At 35.9% G+C, this 20,397-nt stretch overlaps 4 non-coding genes and 1 pseudogene across 4 annotated transcripts; all 5 read left to right on the top strand.

The window, feature by feature from the left end:
• The first annotated feature begins 1,094 nt into the window (after positions 1 to 1,094).
• Positions 1,095 to 3,088, top strand: LOC116803279. Its single transcript, XR_004363518.1, has one exon. It is a non-coding gene; the product is annotated as a small subunit ribosomal RNA (ribosomal RNA).
• A 687-nt stretch (positions 3,089 to 3,775) lies between these two features.
• LOC116803277 lies at positions 3,776 to 3,954 on the top strand. Its single transcript, XR_004363516.1, has one exon. It is a non-coding gene; the product is annotated as a 5.8S ribosomal RNA (ribosomal RNA).
• Positions 3,955 to 4,348: 394 nt separating this feature from the next.
• Positions 4,349 to 8,307, top strand: LOC116803281. The gene has a single exon (XR_004363520.1). It is a non-coding gene; the product is annotated as a large subunit ribosomal RNA (ribosomal RNA).
• Positions 8,308 to 12,597: 4,290 nt separating this feature from the next.
• LOC116803280 lies at positions 12,598 to 14,583 on the top strand. The gene has a single exon (XR_004363519.1). It is a non-coding gene; the product is annotated as a small subunit ribosomal RNA (ribosomal RNA).
• A 680-nt stretch (positions 14,584 to 15,263) lies between these two features.
• Positions 15,264 to 15,441, top strand: LOC116803278 (annotated as a pseudogene).
• Positions 15,442 to 20,397: the final 4,956 nt, after the last annotated feature.

Below are 20,397 nucleotides of genomic sequence, written 5' to 3' on the forward strand. Positions count from 1 at the left end.
TATGTATTCATATGAATTTGGCAATTATATGAGTAAATTAAATAATAAACATATGAAAATTAATATTTATTATATGTATAAAAAAAAAAATAATCATATTATATATGAATAATGGAAAAAAAATGAAATGTTCCTATAATCTCTTAATATATAAGAGAATAGACCGTATGTTGGGTGGCAAACGGAATTGAAAATACCCGCTTTGAGGACAGCGGGTTCAAAAACTACTATAGGTAGGCAGTGGTTGCCGACCTCCCGCATTATTCGAAATATTTATTTCGGATTATGTTATATTGGTTACATAAAATAAAGTATATTATTATCCGTACAAATTTGTTTCTCAGTTCTATAGAACACGGGACTTGGCTCCGCGGATAATAGGAATATACGCTTTTTAGATAATATCGTTGAAACAAAAGTCAAGTTTCTATTATATATAGAATAACAAATCGTTTCCATATATTATCGTTAATTTTTGGAGGCAGGCAAATATTAATTTATTACCTGCCGTATAGTTGGATTATTATATCGTTACGGTATAATACAAATATGGATTCTTATGAAAGAAATATAAAATTATATATTAAATGTGGAAATATTATCATATGCGCTTGGTTTATGTTATATATTACCAGAGAGATATATGAAAAGAGATAAATTTTAAATTTATCTTCAAAATGCAAATGATTTAACTTAATATTTATATTGGTTAAACAAAAATTGTACATGTGTGGATACAATAATTATGTATGTTGGAAATAAAATGATATTTTATAATGAAATATGTATATATAAAAAGATAAAATTATAGAAACATATATATTACAATAATTATATGAAATTCTTGTTATATTGGTAAAACAAGTATAAATTAAAAATGAAAATATGGATTACGAATGCTATATAAAAATGGCCGTAATCGAATAGATTTTTTACTTATATTTATATATTTAAAATTTTACCCAAAGGCGAAATATTGAATTTTATTCAATATAATAAAAATCATGGAATTATATAAAGTGAAAAATCTATATATCTATTATATTGCTTATTTCGATTCAAAAAATATGAATGGAATATGAAGGAAAAACATTATTCTGGTTGATCCTGCCAGTAGTTATATGCTTGTCTCAAAGATTAAGCCATGCATGTCTAAGTACACACGAATTAAAAGTGAAACCGCAAAAGGCTCATTATATCAGTTATGGTTCCTTAGATCGTTAACAGTTACTTGGATAACTGTGGTAATTCTAGAGCTAATACATGCAATTAAAACATGAACCTTATGGGACATGTGCTTTTATTAGGCTAAAACCAAGCGATCGCAAGATCGTTATATTGGTTGAACTCTAGATAACATGCAGATCGTATGGTCTTGTACCGACGACAGATCTTTCAAATGTCTGCCCTATCAACTTTTGATGGTAGTATCTAGGACTACCATGGTTGCAACGGGTAACGGGGAATCAGGGTTCGATTCCGGAGAGGGAGCCTGAGAAACGGCTACCACATCTAAGGAAGGCAGCAGGCGCGTAAATTACCCACTCCCAGCTCGGGGAGGTAGTGACGAAAAATAACAATACAGGACTCATATCCGAGGCCCTGTAATTGGAATGAGTACACTTTAAATCCTTTAACAAGGACCAATTGGAGGGCAAGTCTGGTGCCAGCAGCCGCGGTAATTCCAGCTCCAATAGCGTATATTAAAGTTGTTGCGGTTAAAACGTTCGTAGTTGAACTTGTGCTTCATACGGGTAGTACAACTTACAATTGTGGTTAGTACTATACCTTTATGTATGTAAGCGTATTACCGGTGGAGTTCTTATATGTGATTAAATACTTGTATTTTTTCATATGTTCCTCCTATTTAAAAACCTGCACTAGTGCTCTTAAACGAGTGTTATTGTGGGCCGGTACTATTACTTTGAACAAATTAGAGTGCTTAAAGCAGGCTTCAAATGCCTGAATATTCTGTGCATGGGATAATGAAATAAGACCTCTGTTCTGCTTTCATTGGTTTTCAGATCAAGAGGTAATGATTAATAGAAGCAGTTTGGGGGCATTAGTATTACGACGCGAGAGGTGAAATTCTTGGACCGTCGTAAGACTAACTTAAGCGAAAGCATTTGCCAAAGATGTTTTCATTAATCAAGAACGAAAGTTAGAGGTTCGAAGGCGATCAGATACCGCCCTAGTTCTAACCATAAACGATGCCAGCTAGCAATTGGGTGTAGCTACTTTTATGGCTCTCTCAGTCGCTTCCCGGGAAACCAAAGCTTTTGGGCTCCGGGGGAAGTATGGTTGCAAAGCTGAAACTTAAAGGAATTGACGGAAGGGCACCACCAGGAGTGGAGCCTGCGGCTTAATTTGACTCAACACGGGAAAACTTACCAGGTCCGAACATAAGTGTGTAAGACAGATTGATAGCTCTTTCTCGAATCTATGGGTGGTGGTGCATGGCCGTTCTTAGTTCGTGGAGTGATTTGTCTGGTTAATTCCGATAACGAACGAGACTCAAATATATTAAATAGATATCTTCAGGATTATGGTGCTGAAGCTTATGTAGCCTTCATTCATGGTGCAGTAAAATGTTTATTGTGTTTGAATGTGTTTATGTAAGTGGAGCCGTACCTGTTGGTTTGTCCCATTATAAGGACACTAGCTTCTTAAATGGACAAATTGCGTCTAGCAATAATGAGATTGAGCAATAACAGGTCTGTGATGCCCTTAGATGTCCTGGGCTGCACGCGCGCTACAATGAAAGTATCAACGTGTATTTCCTAGACCGAGAGGTCCGGGTAAACCGCTGAACCACTTTCATGCTTGGGATTGTGAACTGAAACTGTTCACATGAACTTGGAATTCCCAGTAAGTGTGAGTCATTAACTCGCATTGATTACGTCCCTGCCCTTTGTACACACCGCCCGTCGCTACTACCGATTGAATTATTTAGTGAGGTCTCCGGACGTGATCACTGTGACGCCTTGCGTGTTACGGTTGTTTCGCAAAAGTTGACCGAACTTGATTATTTAGAGGAAGTAAAAGTCGTAACAAGGTTTCCGTAGGTGAACCTGCGGAAGGATCATTATTGTATAATATCCTTATCGTTAATAAATATTTGTTATAATACAAATAAATACAATTTACCAAAATAAAAATATTACAAAATGATTCCACGGAATCAAAAGTTAAAGTCAAAATAAAATGAAGATGGCTTTTATTTTATATGTGGGGCTTGGCAACCTCATAAAAAGACTTTAACATTATTAATGTTGCTGTGCGTATTTGTGGCAGTACTTACTACAACAACGGCGTTTCCTATAAAAACAAATTCTCGAAAATGGAAATCGAAGAAACTAAACTAAATTCGAAAGTAGAAGTCGAATTAAAATAAAAATAATTTTGAATGTGTGGTAATCAAAATAAGTGTGTGTGTATATGGACCATAATATACACGCGTTGCGAATATGTATTGTTCATCTATGTTATGAGCATACGTTGGCTAATGCAACAACCTAAAATATACAATGTTTGTACCTGTCATCCATCAGGTTAATGTTTTATATAAATTTTGCAGTATGTGTCACCCAAAATAGCAAACCATAACCAGATTATTATGATACATAATGCTTATATGAAACTAAGACATTTCGCAACATTTATTTTAGGTATAAAAATAAATTTATTGAAGGAATTGATATATGCCAGTAAAATGGTGTATTTTTAATTTCTTTCAATAAAAACAATATTGACATTATATAAAATTGAATTATAAAACTCTAAGCGGTGGATCACTCGGCTCATGGGTCGATGAAGAACGCAGCAAACTGTGCGTCATCGTGTGAACTGCAGGACACATGAACATCGACATTTTGAACGCATATCGCAGTCCATGCTGTTATGTACTTTAATTAATTTTATAGTGCTGCTTGGACTACATATGGTTGAGGGTTGTAAGACTATGCTAATTAAGTTGTTTATAAATTTTTTATAAGCATATGGTATATTATTGGATTAAATAATGATTTTATTCATAATATTAAAAAAGAAATGAAAAACATTATCTCACATTTGAATGTGAAAAACGAAGAGAAATATTTTCTTTTTCAATCAAATAATACTGAGAAATGTCTAGCATAAAAAATTGAAATATTTTTCATCTAGAATTGTCTCTTATTAATGATTCGGAAAAAGAAAAATCTTGGTTTTGTTATTATTCTTCGTTGGTTCGTTAAATGGATAAAAATGACTTTGCTTACAAGAACTATTGGAACTATTTATAACGAATTTAATTGATTGTTTTATCATTTATATATAAAGAATTTATGGCAAAATATAGTTATATATACAACCTCAACTCATATGGGACTACCCCCTGAATTTAAGCATATTAATTAGGGGAGGAAAAGAAACTAACAAGGATTTTCTTAGTAGCGGCGAGCGAAAAGAAAACAGTTCAGCACTAAGTCACTTTGTCTATATGGCAAATGTGAGATGCAGTGTATGGAGCGTCAATATTCTAGTATGAGAAATTAATGATTTAAGTCCTTCTTAAATGAGGCCATTTACCCATAGAGGGTGCCAGGCCCGTATAACGTTAATGATTGCTAGATGATGTTTCCAAAGAGTCGTGTTGCTTGATAGTGCAGCACTAAGTGGGTGGTAAACTCCATCTAAAACTAAATATAACCATGAGACCGATAGTAAACAAGTACCGTGAGGGAAAGTTGAAAAGAACTCTGAATAGAGAGTTAAACAGTACGTGAAACTGCTTAGAGGTTAAGCCCGATGAACCTGAATATCCGTTATGGAAAATTCATCATTAAAATTGTAATATTTAAATAATATTATTAAGAATAATGTGCATTTTTTCCATATAAGGACATTGTAATCTATTAGCATATCCCAAATTTATCATAAAATATAACTTATAGTTTATTCCAATTAAATTGCTTGCATTTTAACACAGAATAAATGTTATTAATTTGATAAAGTGCTGATAGATTTATATTATTACAGAGCGTTAATTTTTCGGAATTATATAATGGCATAATTATCATTGATTTTTGTGTTTATTATATGCTCTTGTATGATTAACAATGCGAAAGATTCAGGATACCTTCGGGACCCGTCTTGAAACACGGACCAAGGAGTCTAACATATGTGCAAGTTATTGGGATGTAAACCTAATAGCGTAATTAACTTGACTAATAATGGGATTAGTTTTTTAGCTATTTATAGCTAATTAACACAATCCCGGGGCGTTCTATATAGTTATGTATAATGTATATTTATATTATTTATGCCTCTAACTGGAACGTACCTTGAGCATATATGCTGTGACCCGAAAGATGGTGAACTATACTTGATCAGGTTGAAGTCAGGGGAAACCCTGATGGAAGACCGAAACAGTTCTGACGTGCAAATCGATTGTCAGAATTGAGTATAGGGGCGAAAGACCAATCGAACCATCTAGTAGCTGGTTCCTTCCGAAGTTTCCCTCAGGATAGCTGGTGCATTTTAATATTATATAAAATAATCTTATCTGGTAAAGCGAATGATTAGAGGCCTTAGGGTCGAAACGATCTTAACCTATTCTCAAACTTTAAATGGGTAAGAACCTTAACTTTCTTGATATGAAGTTCAAGGTTATGATATAATGTGCCCAGTGGGCCACTTTTGGTAAGCAGAACTGGCGCTGTGGGATGAACCAAACGTAATGTTACGGTGCCCAAATTAACAACTCATGCAGATACCATGAAAGGCGTTGGTTGCTTAAAACAGCAGGACGGTGATCATGGAAGTCGAAATCCGCTAAGGAGTGTGTAACAACTCACCTGCCGAAGCAACTAGCCCTTAAAATGGATGGCGCTTAAGTTGTATACCTATACATTACCGCTAAAGTAGATGATTTATATTACTTGTGATATAAATTTTGAAACTTTAGTGAGTAGGAAGGTACAATGGTATGCGTAGAAGTGTTTGGCGTAAGCCTGCATGGAGCTGCCATTGGTACAGATCTTGGTGGTAGTAGCAAATAATCGAATGAGACCTTGGAGGACTGAAGTGGAGAAGGGTTTCGTGTGAACAGTGGTTGATCACGAGTTAGTCGGTCCTAAGTTCAAGGCGAAAGCCGAAAATTTTCAAGTAAAACAAAAATGCCTAACTATATAAACAAAGCGAATATAATACACTTGAATAATTTTGAACGAAAGGGAATACGGTTCCAATTCCGTAACCTGTTGAGTATCCGTTTGTTATTAAATATGGGCCTCGTGCTCATCCTGGCAACAGGAACGACCATAAAGAAGCCGTCGAGAGATATCGGAAGAGTTTTCTTTTCTGTTTTATAGCCGTACTACCATGGAAGTCTTTCGCAGAGAGATATGGTAGATGGGCTAGAAGAGCATGACATATACTGTTGTGTCGATATTTTCTCCTCGGACCTTGAAAATTTATGGTGGGGACACGCAAACTTCTCAACAGGCCGTACCAATATCCGCAGCTGGTCTCCAAGGTGAAGAGTCTCTAGTCGATAGAATAATGTAGGTAAGGGAAGTCGGCAAATTAGATCCGTAACTTCGGGATAAGGATTGGCTCTGAAGATTGAGATAGTCGGGCTTGATTGGGAAACAATAACATGGTTTATGTGCTCGTTCTGGGTAAATAGAGTTTCTAGCATTTATGTTAGTTACTTGTTCCCCGGATAGTTTAGTTACGTAGCCAATTGTGGAACTTTCTTGCTAAAATTTTTAAGAATACTATTTGGGTTAAACCAATTAGTTCTTATCAATTATAACGATTATCAATTAACAATCAATTCAGAACTGGCACGGACTTGGGGAATCCGACTGTCTAATTAAAACAAAGCATTGTGATGGCCCTAGCGGGTGTTGACACAATGTGATTTCTGCCCAGTGCTCTGAATGTCAAAGTGAAGAAATTCAAGTAAGCGCGGGTCAACGGCGGGAGTAACTATGACTCTCTTAATAGCCAAATGCCTCGTCATCTAATTAGTGACGCGCATGAATGGATTAACGAGATTCCTACTGTCCCTATCTACTATCTAGCGAAACCACAGCCAAGGGAACGGGCTTGGAATAATTAGCGGGGAAAGAAGACCCTTTTGAGCTTGACTCTAATCTGGCAGTGTAAGGAGACATAAGAGGTGTAGAATAAGTGGGAGATATTAGACCTCGGTTTGGTATCGTCAATGAAATACCACTACTCTTATTGTTTCCTTACTTACTTGATTAAATGGAACGTGTATCATTTCCTAGCCATTATACGGATATATTTATTATATCTTATGGTATTGGGTTTTGATGCAAGCTTCTTGATCAAAGTATCACGAGTTTGTTATATAATCGCAAACAAATTCTTTAATAAAACGATGCATTTATGTATTTTTGATTTGAAAATTTGGTATAACTCCAATTACTCAGGTATGATCCAATTCAAGGACATTGCCAGGTAGGGAGTTTGACTGGGGCGGTACATCTCTCAAATAATAACGGAGGTGTCCAAGGCCAGCTCAGTGCGGACAGAAACCACACATAGAGCAAAAGGGCAAATGCTGACTTGATCTCGGTGTTCAGTACACACAGGGACAGCAAAAGCTCGGCCTATCGATCCTTTTGGTTTAAAGAGTTTTTAACAAGAGGTGTCAGAAAAGTTACCATAGGGATAACTGGCTTGTGGCGGCCAAGCGTTCATAGCGACGTCGCTTTTTGATCCTTCGATGTCGGCTCTTCCTATCATTGTGAAGCAAAATTCACCAAGCGTTGGATTGTTCACCCATGCAAGGGAACGTGAGCTGGGTTTAGACCGTCGTGAGACAGGTTAGTTTTACCCTACTAATGACAAAACGTTGTTGCGACAGCATTCCTGCGTAGTACGAGAGGAACCGCAGGTACGGACCAATGGCACAATACTTGTTCGAGCGAACAGTGGTATGACGCTACGTCCGTTGGATTATGCCTGAACGCCTCTAAGGTCGTATCCGTGCTGGACTGCAATGATAAATAAGGGGCAATTTGCATTGTATGGCTTCTAAACCATTTAAAGTTTATAATTTATTTTATAAACGACAATGGATGTGATGCCAATGTAATTTGTAACATAGTAAATTAGGAGGATCTTCGATCACCTGATGCCGCGCTAGTTACATATAAAAGCATTATTTAATACAATGACAAAGCCTAGAATCAATTGTAAACGACTTTTGTAACAGGCAAGGTGTTGTAAGTGGTTGAGCAGCTGCCATACTGCGATCCACTGAAGCTTATCCTTTGCTTGATGATTCGATAAATAAATGATTTTTTCCTGTAGCCAAACACCTCGTCATCATTTAGTGAGCATATGATTTGTCCTATATATTTTATAAATTTAATTTTAGTTGAACACTCGCATCATTTACGATTGATATTGTCCCTATCATATAATTAATATAAAGACTTTAATGAATTGTGTCAAGTTGCCAAACACCTCGTCATCAATTTAGTGACGCATATGATATTGTCCTATCATATAATTAATATAAGACTTTAAGATTGTTAAGTTCAAAATCGTATCATTTATGACCATATGATTTGTTTTCATTTTTTTTATTTTTGTTTGCCAAACACTCGTCATCATTTAGTGACGCTATGATATTGTCCTTCATATAATTATATAAGACTTTAATGAATTGTTCAAGTTGCCAAACACCTCGTCATCAATTTAGTGACGCATATGATATTGTCCTATCATATAATTATATAAGACTTTAAAGAATTGTATCAAGTTGCCAAACACCTCGTCATCATTTAGTGAGCATATGATATTGTCTATCATATAATTAATATAAAGACTTTAATGGATTGTGTCAAGTTGCCAAACACCTCGTCATCAATTTAGTGACGCATATGATATGTCCTTATATATAATTTTTGATATAAAGACTTTAAAGAATTGTATCAAGTTGCCAAACACCTCGTCATCAATTAGTGACGCATATGATATTTATCATATAATTAATATACAGACTTATGAATGGTCAGTTGAAAACCTCGTCATCAATAGTGAATATGAATTCTATAATTATAAAGACTTTAATGGATTGTGTCAAGTTGCCAAACACCTCGTCATCAACTACTATATTATGGTTGCGCCGACCTCTCATATTGTATTCTCTTATGTGTTCATAGGATTTTGACAATTATACGAGTAAATTAAATAATATACATATGAAAATGATTAATTATTATATGTATAAGGGAAAAAATGATGAAATATTCCCATATTATCTTAGTATTATAGAGGAAAGACCGTTGCCGACCTCTGATATTGTTCAAACTTATGTATTTATATGATTTTGGCAATTATATGAGTAAATTAAAAAATATACATATGAAAATGGTTAATTATTATATGTATATGGGAAAAAATGCTAAGATATTCCCATATTCTCTTAGTATTATAGAGAAAAGCCATTTAAGTGAGAGGGTATAGTAGTGTAAACGACCGGAATTACGACAGAGGGTTCAAAACTACTATAGGTAGGCAGTGGTTGCCGACCTCTCATATTGTTCAAAACTTATGTATTCATATGATTTTGGCAATTGTATGAGTAAATTAAATAATATACATATGAAAATGATTAATTATTATATGTATAAGGGAAAAAATGCTGAAATATTCCCACATTCTCTTAGTATTATAGAGAAAATCCATTATAGTGAGAGGGTATAGTAGTGTAAACGACCGGAATTACGACAGAGGGTTCAAAAACTACTATAGGTAGGCAGTGGTTGCCGACCTCTCATATTGTTCAAAACTTATGTATTCATATGAATTTGGCAATTATATGAGTAAATTAAATAATATACATATGAAAATGATTAATTATTATATGTATAAGGGAAAAAATGCTGAAATATTCCCACATTCTCTTAGTATTATAGAGAAAATCCATTATAGTGAGAGGGTATAGTAGTGTAAACGACCGGAATTACGACAGAGGGTTCAAAAACTACTATAGGTAGGCAGTGGTTGCCGACCTCTCATATTGTTCAAAACTTATGTATTCATATGATTTTGGCAATTATATGATTAAATTAAATAATATACATATGAAAATGGTTAATTATTATATGTATATGGGAAAAAATGCAGAGATATTCCCATATTCTCTTAGTATTATAGAGAAAAGCCATTTAAGTGAGAGGGTATAGTAGTGTAAACGACCGGAATTACGACAGAGGGTTCAAAAACTACTATAGGTAGGCAGTGGTTGCCGACCTCTCATATTGTTCAAAACTTATGTATTCATATGATTTTGGCAATTGTATGAGTAAATTAAATAATATACATACGAAAATGATTAATTATTATATGTATATGGGAAAAAATGCAGAGATATTCCCATATTCTCTTAGTATTATAGAGAAAAGCCATTTAAGTGAGAGGGTATAGTAGTGTAAACCACCGGAATTACGACAGAGGGTTCAAAAACTACTATAGGTAGGCAGTGGTTGCCGACCTCTCATATTGTTCAAAACTTATGTATTCATATGATTTTGGCAATTGTATGAGTAAATTAAATAATATACATATGAAAATGATTAATTATTATATGTATAAGGGAAAAAATGCTGAAATATTCCCACATTCTCTTAGTATTATAGAGAAAATCCATTATAGTGAGAGGGTATAGTAGTGTAAACGACCGGAATTACGACAGAGGGTTCAAAAACTACTATAGGTAGGCAGTGGTTGCCGACCTCTCATATTGTTCAAAACTTATGTATTCATATGATTTTGGCAATTATATGATTAAATTAAATAATATACATATGAAAATGGTTAATTATTATATGTATATGGGAAAAAATGCTGAGATATTCCCATATTCTCTTAGTATTATAGAGAAAAGCCATTTAAGTGAGAGGGTATAGTAGTGTAAACGACCGGAATTACGACAGAGGGTTCAAAAACTACTATAGGTAGGCAGTGGTTGCCGACCTCTCATATTGTTCAAAACTTATGTATTCATATGATTTTGGCAATTGTATGAGTAAATTAAATAATATACATATGAAAATGATTAATTATTATATGTATAAGGGAAAAAATGCTGAAATATTCCCACATTCTCTTAGTATTATAGAGAAAATCCATTATAGTGAGAGGGTATAGTAGTGTAAACGACCGGAATTACGACAGAGGGTTCAAAAACTACTATAGGTAGGCAGTGGTTGCCGACCTCTCATATTGTTCAAAACTTATGTATTCATATGATTTTGGCAATTATATGATTAAATTAAATAATATACATATGAAAATGGTTAATTATTATATGTATATGGGAAAAAATGCTGAGATATTCCCATATTCTCTTAGTATTATAGAGAAAAGCCATTATAGTGAGAGGGTATAGTAGTGTAAACGACCGGAATTACGACAGAGGGTTCAAAAACTACTATAGGTAGGCAGTGGTTGCCGACCTCTCATATTGTTCAAAACTTATGTATTCATATGAATTTGGCAATTATATGAGTAAATTAAATAATAAACATATAAAAATTAATATTTATTATATGTATAAAAAAAAAATAATCATATTATATATGAATATGGAAAAAAAATGAAATGTTCCTATAATCTCTTAATATATAAGAGAATAGACCGTATGTTGGGTGGCAAACGGAATTGAAAATACCCGCTTTGAGGACAGCGGGTTCAAAAACTACTATAGGTAGGCAGTGGTTGCCGACCTCCCGCATTATTCGAAATATTTATTTCGGATTATGTTTATATTGGTTACATAAAATAAAGTATATTATTATCCGTACAAATTTGTTTCTCAGTTCTATAGAACACGGGACTTGGCTCCGCGGATAATAGGAATATACGCTTTTTAGATAATATCGTTGAAACAAAAGTCAAGTTTCTATTATATATAGAATAACAAATCGTTTCCATATATTATCGTTAATTTTTGGAGGCAGGCAAATATTAATTTATTACCTGCCGTATAGTTGGATTATTATATCGTTACGGTATAATACAAATATGGATTCTTATGAAAGAAATATAAAATTATATATTAAATGTGGAAATATTATCATATGCGCTTGGTTTTATGTTATATATTACCAGAGAGATATATGAAAAGAGATAAATTTTAAATTTATCTTCAAAATGCAAATGATTTAACTTAATATTTATATTGGTTAAACAAAAATTGTACATGTGTGGATACAATAATTATGTATGTTGGAAATAAAATGATATTTTATAATGAAATATGTATATATAAAAAGATAAAATTATAGAACATATATATTACAATAATTATATGAAATTCTTGTTATATTGGTAAAACAAGTATAAATTAAAAATGAAAATATGGATTACGAATGCTATATAAAAATGGCCGTAATCGAATAGATTTTTTACTTATATTTATATATTTAAAATTTTACCCAAAGGCGAAATATTGAATTTTATTCAATATAATAAAAATCATGGAATTATATAAAGTGAAAAATCTATATATCTATTATATTGCTTATTTCGATTCAAAAATATGAATGGAATATGAAGGAAAACATTATTCTGGTTGATCCTGCCAGTAGTTATATGCTTGTCTCAAAGATTAAGCCATGCATGTCTAAGTACACACGAATTAAAAGTGAAACCGCAAAAGGCTCATTATATCAGTTATGGTTCCTTAGATCGTTAACAGTTACTTGGATAACTGTGGTAATTCTAGAGCTAATACATGCAATTAAAACATGAACCTTATGGGACATGTGCTTTTATTAGGCTAAAACCAAGCGATCGCAAGATCGTTATATTGGTTGAACTCTAGATAACATGCAGATCGTATGGTCTTGTACCGACGACAGATCTTTCAAATGTCTGCCCTATCAACTTTTGATGGTAGTATCTAGGACTACCATGGTTGCAACGGGTAACGGGGAATCAGGGTTCGATTCCGGAGAGGGAGCCTGAGAAACGGCTACCACATCTAAGGAAGGCAGCAGGCGCGTAAATTACCCACTCCCAGCTCGGGGAGGTAGTGACGAAAAATAACAATACAGGACTCATATCCGAGGCCCTGTAATTGGAATGAGTACACTTTAAATCCTTTAACAAGGACCAATTGGAGGGCAAGTCTGTGCCAGCAGCCGCGGTAATTCCAGCTCCAATAGCGTATATTAAAGTTGTTGCGGTTAAAACGTTCGTAGTTGAACTTGTGCTTCATACGGGTAGTACAACTTACAATTGTGGTTAGTACTATACCTTTATGTATGTAAGCGTATTACCGGTGGAGTTCTTATATGTGATTAAATACTTGTATTTTTTCATATGTTCCTCCTATTTAAAAACCTGCACTAGTGCTCTTAAACGAGTGTTATTGTGGGCCGGTACTATTACTTTGAACAAATTAGAGTGCTTAAAGCAGGCTTCAAATGCCTGAATATTCTGTGCATGGGATAATGAAATAAGACCTCTGTTCTGCTTTCATTGGTTTTCAGATCAAGAGGTAATGATTAATAGAAGCAGTTTGGGGGCATTAGTATTACGACGCGAGAGGTGAAATTCTTGGACCGTCGTAAGACTAACTTAAGCGAAAGCATTTGCCAAAGATGTTTTCATTAATCAAGAACGAAGTTAGAGGTTCGAAGGCGATCAGATACCGCCCTAGTTCTAACCATAAACGATGCCAGCTAGCAATTGGGTGTAGCTACTTTTATGGCTCTCTCAGTCGCTTCCCGGGAAACCAAAGCTTTTGGGCTCCGGGGGAAGTATGGTTGCAAAGCTGAAACTTAAAGGAATTGACGGAAGGGCACCACCAGGAGTGGAGCCTGCGGCTTAATTTGACTCAACACGGGAAAACTTACCAGGTCCGAACATAAGTGTGTAAGACAGATTGATAGCTCTTTCTCGAATCTATGGGTGGTGGTGCATGGCCGTTCTTAGTTCGTGGAGTGATTTGTCTGGTTAATTCCGATAACGAACGAGACTCAAATATATTAAATAGATATCTTCAGGATTATGGTGCTGAAGCTTATGTAGCCTTCATTCATGGTGGCAGTAAAATGTTTATTGTGTTTGAATGTGTTTATGTAAGTGGAGCCGTACCTGTTGGTTTGTCCATTATAAGGACACTAGCTTCTTAAATGGACAAATTGCGTCTAGCAATAATGAGATTGAGCAATAACAGGTCTGTGATGCCCTTAGATGTCTGGGCTGCACGCGCGCTACAATGAAAGTATCAACGTGTATTTCCTAGACCGAGAGGTCCGGGTAAACCGCTGAACCACTTTCATGCTTGGGATTGTGAACTGAAACTGTTCACATGAACTTGGAATCCCAGTAAGTGTGAGTCATTAACTCGCATTGATACGTCCCTGCCCTTTGTACACACCGCCCGTCGCTACTACCGATTGAATTATTTAGTGAGGTCTCCGGACGTGATCATGTGACGCCTTGCGTGTTACGGTTGTTTCGCAAAGTTGACCGAACTTGATTATTTAGAGGAAGTAAAAGTCGTAACAAGGTTTCGTAGGTGAACCTGCGGAAGGATCATTATTGTATAATATCCTTATCGTTATAAATATTTGTTATAATACAAATAAATACAATTTACCAAAATAAAAATATTACAAAATGATTCCACGGAATCAAAAGTTAAAGTCAAATAAAATGAAGATGGCTTTTATTTTATATGTGGGGCTTGGCAACCTCATAAAAAGACTTTAACATTATTAATGTTGCTGTGCGTATTTGTGGCAGTACTTACTACAACAACGGCGTTTCCTATAAAACAAATTCTCGAAAATGGAAATCGAAGAAACTAAACTAAATTCGAAAGTAGAAGTCGAATTAAATAAAAATAATTTTGAATGTGTGGTAATCAAAATAAGTGTGTGTGTATATGGACCATAATATACACGCGTTGCGAATATGTATTGTTCATCTATGTTATGAGCATACGTTGGCTATGCAACAACCTAAAATATACAATGTTTGTACCTGTCATCCATCAGGTTAATGTTTTATATAAATTTTGCAGTATGTGTCACCCAAAATAGCAAACCATAACCAGATTATTATGATACATAATGCTTATATGAAACTAAGACATTTCGCACATTTATTTTAGGTATAAAAATAAATTTATTGAAGGAATTGATATATGCCAGTAAAATGGTGTATTTTTAATTTCTTTCATAAAAACAATATTGACATTATATAAAATTGAATTATAAAACTCTAAGCGGTGGATCACTCGGCTCATGGGTCGATGAGAACGCAGCAAACTGTGCGTCATCGTGTGAACTGCAGGACACATGAACATCGACATTTTGAACGCATATCGCAGTCCATGCTGTTATGTACTTTAATTAATTTTATAGTGCTGCTTGGACTACATATGGTTGAGGGTTGTAAGACTATGCTAATTAAGTTGTTTATAAATTTTTTATAAGCCATATGGTATATTATTGGATTAAATAATGATTTTATTCATAATATTAAAAAGAAATGAAAAACATTATCTCACATTTGAATGTGAAAAACGAAGAGAAATATTTTCTTTTTCAATCAAATAATACTGAGAAATGTCTGCATAAAATTGAAATATTTTCATCTAGAATTGTCTCTTATTAATGATTCGGAAAAGAAAAATCTTGGTTTTGTTATTATTCTTCGTTGGTTCGTTAAATGGATAAAAATGACTTTGCTTACAGAACTATTGGAACTATTTATAACGATTTAATTGATTGTTTTATCATTTATATATAAAGAATTTATGGCAAAATATAGTTATATATACAACCTCACTCATATGGGACTACCCCCTGAATTTAAGCATATTAATTAGGGAGGAAAAGAACTAACAAGGATTTTCTTAGTAGCGGCGAGCGAAAAGAAAACAGTTCAGCACTAAGTCACTTTGTCTATATGGCAAATGTGAGATGCAGTGTATGGAGCGTCAATATTCTAGTATGAGAAATTAATGATTTAAGTCCTTCTTAATGAGGCCATTTACCCATAGAGGGTGCCAGGCCGTATAACGTTAATGATTGCTAGATGATGTTTCCAAAGAGTCGTGTTGCTTGATAGTGCAGCACTAAGTGGGTGGTAAACTCCATCTAAAACTAAATATAACATGAGACCGATAGTAAACAAGTACCGTGAGGGAAAGTTGAAAAGAACTCTGAATAGAGAGTTAAACAGTACGTGAAACTGCTTAGAGGTTAAGCCGATGAACCTGAATATCCGTTATGGAAAATTCATCATTAAATTGTAATATTTAAATATATTATTAAGAATAATGTGCATTTTTTCCATATAAGGACATTGTAATCTATTAGCATATCCCAAATTTATCATAAAATATAACTTATAGTTTATTCCAATTAAATTGCTTGCATTTAACACAGAATAAATGTTATTAATTTGATAAAGTGCTGATAGATTTATATTATTACAGAGCGTTAATTTTTCGGAATTATATAATGGCATAATTATCATTGATTTTTGTGTTTATTATATGCTCTTGTATGATTAACAATGCGAAAGATTCAGGATACTTCGGGACCCGTCTTGAAACACGGACCAAGGAGTCTAACATATGTGCAAGTTATTGGGATGTAAACCTAATAGCGTAATTAACTTGACTAATAATGGGATTAGTTTTTTAGCTATTTATAGCTAATTAACACAATCCGGGGCGTTCTATATAGTTATGTATAATGTATATTTATATTATTTATGCCTCTAACTGGAACGTACCTTGAGCATATATGCTGTGACCCGAAAGATGGTGAACTATACTTGATCAGGTTGAAGTCAGGGGAAACCCTGATGGAAGACGAAACAGTTCTGACGTGCAAATCGATTGTCAGAATTGAGTATAGGGGCGAAAGACCAATCGAACATCTAGTAGCTGGTTCCTTCCGAAGTTTCCTCAGGATAGCTGGTGCATTTTTAATATTATATAAATAATCTTATTGGTAAGCGAATGATTAGAGGCCTTAGGGTCGAAACGATCTTAACCTATTCTCAACTTTAAATGGGTAAGAACTTAATTTCTTGATATGAAGTTCAAGGTTATGATATAATGTGCCAGTGGACTTTTGGTAAGCAGAACTGGCGCTGTGGGATGAACCAAACGTAATGTTACGGTGCCCAATTACAACTCATGCAGATACCATGAAGGCGTTGGTTGCTTAAAACAGCAGGAGGTGATCATGGAAGTCGAAATCCGCTAAGGAGTTGTGTAACAACTCACCTGCGAGCAACTAGCCCTTAAAATGGATGGCGCTTAAGTTGTATACTATACATTCGCAAGTAGATGATTTATATATTGTGATATAATTTTGAACTTTAGTGAGTAGAAGTACAATGGTATGCGTAGAAGTGTTTGGCGTAAGCCTGCATGGAGCTGCCATTGGTACGATCTTGGTGGTAGTAGCAATAATCGAATGAGACCTTGGAGGACTGAAGTGGAGAAGGGTTTCGTGTGAACAGTGGTTGATCACAGTTGTCGGTCCTAAGTTCAAGGCAAAGCCGAAAATTTTCAAGTAAACAAAATGCTAACTATATAACAAAGCGAATATAATACACTTGAATAATTTTGAACCGAAAGGGAATACGGTTCAATTCCGTAACCTGTTGAGTATCCGTTTGTTATTAAATATGGGCTCGTGCTCATCTGGCACAGAAGACCATAAAGAAAGCCGTCGAGAGAATATGGAAGAGTTTTCTTTTCTGTTTTATAGCCGTATACCATGGAAGTCTTTCGCAGAGAGATATGGTAGATGGGCTAGAAGAGCATGAATATACTGTTGTGTCGATATTTTCTCTCGGACCTTGAAAATTTATGGTGGGACACCAAACTTCTCAACAGGCGTACCAATATCCGCAGCTGGTCTCCAAGGTGAGAGTCCTAGTCGATAGAATAATGTAGGTAAGGGAAGTGGCAAATTAGATCCGTACTTCGGGATAAGGATTGGCTCTGAAGATTGAGATAGTCGGGCTTGATGGGAACAATACATGGTTATGTGCTCGTTCTGGGTAAATAGAGTTTCTAGCATTTATGTTAGTTACTTGTTCCCCGGATAGTTTAGTTACGTAGCCATTGTGGAACTTTCTTGCTAAAATTTTTAAGAATACTATTTGGGTTAAACCAATTAGTTTTATCAATTATAACGATTCATAACAATCAATTCAGAACTGGCAGGACTTGGGGAATCCGACTGTTAATTAAAACAAAGCATTGTGATGGCCCTAGCGGGTGTTGACACATATGTGATTTCTGCCCAGTGCTCTGAATGTCAAAGTGAAGAAATTCAAGTAAGCGCGGGTCAACGGGGGAGTAACTATGACTCTCTTAAGGGGATCAGGGGTAATTGCGAGCAGAGGGGGAGTATTTTTCTGTAATTCGTAAGTCATATCATATGGTGTGCGGAAGGGGAATTTTACTCTGTAACTCACAAGTCTCTCCTTTACTCAAGTCGACTCAAAACCTCCTCGTGGTGGTCCCCGGTAATGCTAAACTTGTTTAGCAGCTAATTTGAGCGGCAAAACTTTTCCGATGGGTTGGTTCCCCAGAGGAAATTTATTCATATTGGAACTACAAATAGAAATAACGAGCCTCGGAGCAATTTACGCAATCTGATGACGACCCGACCCTCCGTGGACATCTTCCCGGAGGACAATATGAACCAAACGCAGCGGCTACTCTATCTAGGGTACCCTGCACAGTATGTGGCCGGTCCTTTAACAGCAAGAGAGGACTCGGTGTTCACATGCGATCTCGGCACCCAGACGAACTTGATGAGAACGTCGACGTGTCGATATAAAGGCAAGATGGAGTGAGGAAGAGAAGTGGATGATGGCGAGAAAGGAGGTTGAGCTCACAGCAATGGACATAAACACATAAACAAGCAACTAGCGGTGTATTTTGCAAACCGCAGCGTCGAAGCCATCAAAAAGCTAAGACAAAGGGGCGATTATAAGGAGAAAATAGAGCAGATAAGAAGGCAATCACTCTCGTCCCGGAAGTTGCAAATCTAACCATAAGGCGCCGCCCTAGTAGAAGTGAGCAAAACCACCAAGTAACAACATCAAGAAACAACTCCAATCACACCCTTCGAACAGTCGAACAGGGAAATTTTGCGGACACTGCGTGGGTATAGCCCCGTAGAATGCCATTCCAAATGGAGAGCCAAGAGCTACAAACGATCATTGACAGGAGAGAGCTCGAGGGAAAGGAAACCACTCTCCAATGCTTATCGCTAATATCTCCTAGGAATTTTTCCGGCACAGGGTGTACGTCACACTCTGACGAGACCTCCTCGGAGGCCTCGAAATAGGAGAGAAAGCAGAAGGCAGCAGTATGCTGTCGTCCAGCGTAACTGGGATAAGCATAAAGGAAGATGCATCAAGTCCTTGCTAAATGGAACTGATGAGTCGGTAATGCCAAGCCCAAGAAGTAATGGTTCCTTACTGGAGAGAAGTAATGACTCAGCCTAGCCCAAGCTCTTGCAGTAGAGAAGTGATAACAAATGGATCACTCGCTTGAGAGGGTTTGTCTGCTATTACAGGAGCACGACATTCGGGCATCAAAGAATCTCATTATCTTCTCTCCGGGGCCTGACGGGATAACTCCAAAACAGCCAGGGAGGTGCCGTCAGGTATTATGTTGCGAATAATGAACCTAATTCTATGGTGCGGCAATCTACCACACTCTATCCGACTGGCCAGAACCGTCTTCATCCCGAAGACGGTGACGGCGAAGCGACCGCAAGACTTTGTCCAATATCGGTGCCTTCAGTCCTGGTAAGACAGCTAAATGCAATATTGGCAACCCGGTTGAACTCATCAATCAATTGGGACCCGCGCCAGCGGGGCTTCTTACTACCGACGGATGTGCCGATAACGCGACGTAGTTGACTTAGTCCTTGAGGCATAGCCATAAGCACTTTAGATCTTGCTACATTGCAAATTTAGATGTAAGCAAGGCATTCGAATTCTTTATCGCATGCATCTATATATGACACCTTACGTGCTTATGGTGCGCCAAAGGGCTTCGTTGACTAAGTACAGAATACGTACGAGGGTGGCGGTACAGAGTCTCAATGGGACGGTTGGAGTTCAGAGGAATTCGTCCTGCTAGAGGAGTGAAAGCAGGGTGACCCTTTGTCTCCTATTCTATTTAACTTGGTAATGGACAGGTTACTTAGAAACCTACCGCAGCGAAATTGGTGCCAGAGTCGGAATGCCATTACTAACGCGGCCGCGTTGCAGATGATTTGGTACTTTTGCTGAAACTCGAATGGGACTATCAAGTATTGTTGGACAGAACGTTGGTTTTCTATCTCTCGTCGGCCTCAA

Source organism: Drosophila sechellia, unplaced genomic scaffold (genome assembly GCF_004382195.2).
Source record: "Drosophila sechellia strain sech25 unplaced genomic scaffold, ASM438219v1 U_40, whole genome shotgun sequence".
Classification (NCBI taxonomy): Eukaryota; Metazoa; Arthropoda; class Insecta; order Diptera; family Drosophilidae; genus Drosophila; species Drosophila sechellia.